At 31.3% G+C, this 6265-nt stretch overlaps 1 non-coding gene across 1 annotated transcript; it reads right to left on the bottom strand.

The window, feature by feature from the left end:
- Window positions 1-80, bottom strand: TRNAL-UAG (transfer RNA leucine (anticodon UAG)). The gene has a single exon. It is a non-coding gene; the product is annotated as a tRNA-Leu (tRNA).
- Window positions 81-6265: the final 6185 nt, after the last annotated feature.

Below are 6265 nucleotides of genomic sequence, written 5' to 3'. Positions count from 1 at the left end.
TGCCGCCACTCGGATTCGAACCGAGATGCTTGAGCACTGCTTCCTAAGAGCAGCGTGTCTACCAATTTCACCATGGCGGCTAACTTCAAATAATAGGTAACTTAAAAGAATAATAGCTATTATCTTGGGAATCGTCGATATTGGGAAAGTCCATAAAATTTAGGAACATTAGAGTTTTCATTAAAATAGACTTCGTTTGGTAGTATCGTTTCCATTTTTTTTTTTTACAATAAACTCTTGCTTTGCCCAATAGAAACACAAACACTGCTTGAAAGAGTTGGAACTTCTTTTTTCTAACTTGCAATTATAGAACTAATTTTTTCTAATTAATTTCCCCTTTACATTTTGAAAATTCTTTCAATACAATGAAAAAAATCCAAAAGGGTTTCTATTTAATGATGAAATTAAAATAAAATGGATAAATAGAAAAGGCTTTTTGGATTTTTTAAAAATTTCTAGAATGAAAGTCTTTATGCTCTTATTAATAAGATTTACTAACCTTATGATTTTGGAGAAGATAGGTGGAAGTTGTAAGTCCTATTGTAAGAATACTCCACTTTTCATAATTTTCCTAATAGAATATGAGGATTCTATTAGGAAAATTATGAAAAGTTCATTGATAGGAAAAGAATACTTAGCACACAGTATACCAAACAAAACTTTTTTTTTCTTGTATATATAAGATAAGAGGGGTTTTTTGTTCTAAGAATATTGTACCGAGTAATTCGACACATAAAAGTACATTCAAAGAAGAATCCAAATTATTAAATAATTGGAATTCTTTTTTGATAAGTCAATTCATATTATTCCAAAATCTTATTATTTGTTTGTTGCCCAGAAAAACCCTTTGGTTTTGGATGCTCATTACCGCTCGAAAATGATCTTGATTTTACTAAAGAATAAGATTGTACTATGGAAAAATAAGTCTTTTTCTTCCAAATATTTTTACGAATACGCTTTTTTGACATTGAAGTACGTTTTTTTGGAACTGCCATTCAAAAAGGAAATTACTTTTTTCTAGTTGTATGTGAAAGACATCTATTGCTGCAAATCAATCCTTCTTTCTTCTTTTTATTAGTATTTATACTTAGATACTGAAAGATACTTAAATTTTGAATTATTTTTTACTTCATTTTGTCTAATGCGGATAAGACAACAAGAATTTTTTAACATTTTTTCTTTATATATTTTATACTTTTTTTTTAATAATATAGAATATATAGAAGGGTTTCTCATTTAAATCTATTTATATCTATTTATATATCAAGTATACTCCATATATAGATATATGGTATGGAAGCCTATCCCCCATATAAGATAAGACGGGGGGATAAAAAGAAGGGAAAATGAAAATAGTTAATTAAGTTCAGAATGGTATTCCATAAAGGAAAGGAATTCCAATCAAAACAAAAAATACTGAGTCTCTTAAACAAGACATTCTAAAACTTAGGTAATTTATAGTCATTAGAATTTTAGTTCTATATGAAGTAAGGACTATTCGATAATTTCTTATAAACATAGGTTTTCATTGGAATTCACTCAATCAGTTAATTATGGAACAAGAGAGCTGTTTCATCTTTGTTTTAAAGAAATATAAAAATGAATTATGAATAGAAAGTAAAATGATTCCACTTTTTTTTTTTTATTTTTATAAATATCTTTATTTAGTTAATAAAATAACTTCGTTACCTAGTTATTTTATTAACTTTTTTAATTTAACCAACTAAACCCATTCTTAATTTTTAATTATTTCAATGAGATAAATTTTGGAAAAATTAAGAATTTCAGTATTTTTTCTTATTCTTTTTATTTATTCTTTCAGAAAGAGATAAGAATTGGTTTGGTGAATCGGAAACAATTTTATAGAAAAATTGAAGTAAAAATTGAAGTAAAAATTGCAATTTCTTTTCTTATGGAACATACATATCAATATGCATGGGTAATCCCTCTTCTCCCACTTCCAGTTATTATGTCAATGGGATTTGGCCTTATTCTTATTCCGACAGCAACAAAAAATCTTCGTCGCATATGGGCTTTTCCTAGTGTTTTACTCTTAAGTATAGCTATGGTATTCTCAGTTCAACTGTCTATTCAACAAATAAATGGAAGTTCGATCTATCAATATCTATGGTCTTGGACCGTCAATAATGATTTTTCTTTAGAATTTGGATACTTGATTGACCCACTTACTTCTATTATGTTAATACTAATTACTACTGTAGGAATCCTGGTTCTTATTTATAGTGATGGTTATATGTCTCACGATGAAGGATATTTGAGATTTTTTGTTTATATAAGTTTTTTCAATACTTCCATGTTGGGATTGGTTACTAGCTCCAATTTGATACAAATTTATTTTTTTTGGGAACTCGTGGGAATGTGTTCTTATTTATTGATAGGCTTTTGGTTTACACGACCAATCGCAGCGAGTGCTTGTCAAAAAGCTTTTGTAACTAATCGTGTAGGGGATTTTGGTCTATTATTAGGAATTTTAGGTTTTTTTTGGATAACAGGTAGTTTAGAGTTTAGGGATTTGTTCAAAATAGCTAATAACTGGATTCCTAATAATGGAATTAACTCTTTACTTACTACTTTGTGTGCTTTTTTATTATTCCTTGGTGCAGTTGCGAAATCCGCACAATTCCCTCTTCACGTATGGTTACCCGATGCTATGGAAGGGCCCACTCCTATTTCGGCTCTTATACACGCAGCAACTATGGTTGCTGCGGGAATTTTTCTTCTAGCTCGACTTCTTCCTCTTTTCATATCTTTACCTTTGATAATGAGTTTTATTTCTTTAGTAGGTACAATAACACTATTCTTAGGAGCTACTTTAGCTCTTGCTCAGAGAGATATTAAAAGAAGCTTAGCCTATTCTACAATGTCTCAATTGGGTTATATGATGTTAGCTCTAGGTATAGGTTCTTATCAAGCTGCTTTATTCCATTTGATCACTCATGCTTATTCAAAAGCTTTATTGTTCTTGGGATCCGGATCCGTTATTCATTCAATGGAACCTCTTGTTGGATATTCACCAGATAAAAGTCAAAATATGGTTCTTATGGGCGGTTTAAGAAAATACATTCCAATCACAAGAACTACTTTTTTATGGGGTACACTTTCTCTTTGTGGTATTCCACCTCTTGCTTGCTTCTGGTCCAAAGATGAAATCCTTAGTAATAGTTGGTTGTATTCGCCCTTTTTTGGAATAATAGCCTCCTTTACTGCAGGATTAACTGCCTTTTATATGTTTCGGATATATTTACTTACATTTGATGGGTATTTGCGTGTTCATTTTCAAAATTACAGTAGCACTAAAGAGAGTTCCTTGTATTCAATATCCTTATGGGGAAAAAGGATACCCAAAGGAGTGAATAGGGATTTCGTTTTATCAACAACGAAGAGTGGAGTTTCTTTTTTTTCACAAAATATACCAAAAATTCAAGGTAATACAAGAAATAGGATAGGATCCTTTACTACGTCTTTTGGGGCTAAAAAAACTTTTGCCTATCCGCATGAAACGGGAAATACTATGTTATTTCCTCTTCTTATATTACTACTTTTCACTTTGTTCATTGGATTCATAGGAATCTCTTTTGATAATGGAGGAATTGGTAATGGAATAGCAGAGTTAACCATATTATCAAAGTGGTTAACTCCCTCAATAAACTTTACCCAGGAAAGTTCTAATTCTTTTGTAAATTCATATGAATTTATTACTAATGCAATTTCTTCTGTAAGTCTAGCTATCTTTGGTTTATTCATAGCATATATCTTCTATGGATCCGCTTATTCTTTTTTTCAGAATTTGGATTTAATAAACTCTTTTTACAAAGGAAATCCTAAAAAAGAATTTTTAGATCAAGTAAAAAAAAATATATACAGTTGGTCATATAATCGTGGTTATATAGATATTTTCTATACTAGGGTCTTTACCCTCGGTATAAGAGGGTTAACCGAACTCACGGAGTTTTTTGATAAGGGTGTTATTGATGGAATTACCAATGGAGTGGGTCTTGCTAGTTTTTGTATAGGAGAGGAAATTAAATATGTAGGGGGAGGTCGAATCTCGTCTTATTTATTCTTTTTTTTATGTTATGTATCTGTGTTTTTATTCTTTTTTCTTTCTTAAGTTAAGGAATTTACAACAAGTCTCTTGCAAAAATAACTATCCTATCCCCTTTCTACAATCTCTCTATATCCTTGTTACATAAGGTAAGTATTGTATAATAGTTCGGTTTTCCGCGATTTTTTCCATTCCTCTGTGTAAATACCCTAATATGGGTTCACAATCAATAACATCCTCACCATCGAGAGTAACGATCAGTCGAAGAACACCATGCATTGATGGGTGTTGAGGGCCCATATTGACTATCATGAGATCTTTTCTTGTAAGCGGTAGACTCATATCCTTTCTTCCTTAATTCATTATTCCATGAAAATGGATTATTCCATGAATTCCTCAAAGCGAGGCTCATCAAAATGAAAAATCTAAGACTACTATAAGACTACTAAAAAAATAATAAAACAAGAAAAAAATTTGAACGATTAAATTACTGCTCCCGAATATTCAACTGACCGATTAATTTCTTATAACGTACTCTATTTTTCTTTGCCAAATAAGCCAGCAAACGTCGACGTTTTCCCAAAAGTCTTCGTAGACCTCTTTCCGATGAAAAATCTTTTTTGTGTAATTCCAAATGTGAAGCAAGTCTCCGTATCTTATTGGTGAAACTGAATACTTGAAATTCAACAGAACCCCTGTTTTCTTCTTTTTCTTCTTTAACCATAAATCCAAAAATTTTTCTACCTCCTTTCTTTTTCATGTATTTTTCTGATCAGGAAAAATACAAAATTATGTCAGTTATTTTGAAGTTATTCTAATCTCGTACACACACAAATTTGCAATTATTCATCTACTACTGGAATTTGGATTTATTTTATCGATGCAAATTGGATTTGGATAGAAGGGTACATTCTTTCTAATATTTTAGATAGAAGAAATGTTTCTTCTATCTAAAATATTAGAAAGAATTTTGCTGATTTATTTATTGCTATATGCAATTTATGGAATTGATACACCATTTAATTGATATCATTTAGCAAAATGAAACACAGCATATGCATCCATCTTTTGGCTCGAGAATTTCACGGGATAGAGATATGGTATAAGAAATAGACTATTAAGTAACTCTAAATGAATTGTGGATACATCTGTATCCTTAACATACTGAAACGATTGTCATTATTCGTATCAAACCAATAGCGATTCATACAAGCTAAATCTTCTAATCAATGGTGGGCCAATAATGAATTTTTTTGCATATGTATTAAGACGCTTGGCCTGATTTCGAAATTGTCCAGAGTTTTATATGTTGTTTTCATTGCAAAATGATGGGTCTCCTTCCATAACTTTCCAATTACGAGTACGAGAATTGAAAGACATGAAAATTCTCAATTCTCTACGGCGTCTAGTAGATAGAAACAAGAAAATCAGAAGAATCTTTCTCTCTATTCACTATCATTCCGCGTCTTCGACTTCTATTAGTTTCTTTTCTTCTTTAATGCAATAGCTATAGTTTGATATAAGAATCCATTTCTCAAAGTAATGGAAACCATTCTCTTATAGGAAATGGTTCGAAAATCGCTATTCTCCACCTTTTAGGTATCGTGAAAAGTGATACCTGTGAAGATCGTGCATTTCAGTCAAATTCAGATCCGTTTTTCGAGTCCATGATATAATATAACCAAATTGGATAGATCTTCCACCTGTTTAGCTAAGAAAGAATAGATACAGAGGTGGATAATAGATCGATATGAAGATCATGAGCTGCCCCATAATGAAATCGCCAGTAGTCGCGAATATCTCCTTCTTCCCTAATCCAAGATTGGAGAAAGAAGATCTAAGAGGGACCTATGGAGAATGTAGTCAGAAATCCATAATAGAGTCCGACCACAACGACCGAATTAATTATCCTCATCGAGAAACTTAGACTACTAAATAGAAAAGATTTGAAAATCATGGCATGGGTCTCCTTTTTTTCTTTCTTTAGAGTTTTCTATATGCACAATTTCTCGATGTTTCGATGAGAATTTCTTGACTTTCCATATATAGAAAGAGATAGACTATAAATGACATCTCTTATGTCAATAAGACCAAAGGGATGGATATTAAATGATAGGAAGTGCTAGGAAGTGAAATAGAATGAAATAGAGCCACTTTGGGCTTCCCTATGAAATGAGGCATGGAACGGAGCCACTACGA

This window comes from Triticum urartu, unplaced genomic scaffold (genome assembly GCF_056163025.1).
Source record: "Triticum urartu cultivar PI428250 unplaced genomic scaffold, HENAU_Tu73 scaffold2, whole genome shotgun sequence".
Taxonomy (NCBI): Eukaryota; Viridiplantae; Streptophyta; class Magnoliopsida; order Poales; family Poaceae; genus Triticum; species Triticum urartu.
Note: the sequence above shows the minus strand (reverse complement) of the source record. Positions and strands in the feature narration are given on the sequence as shown.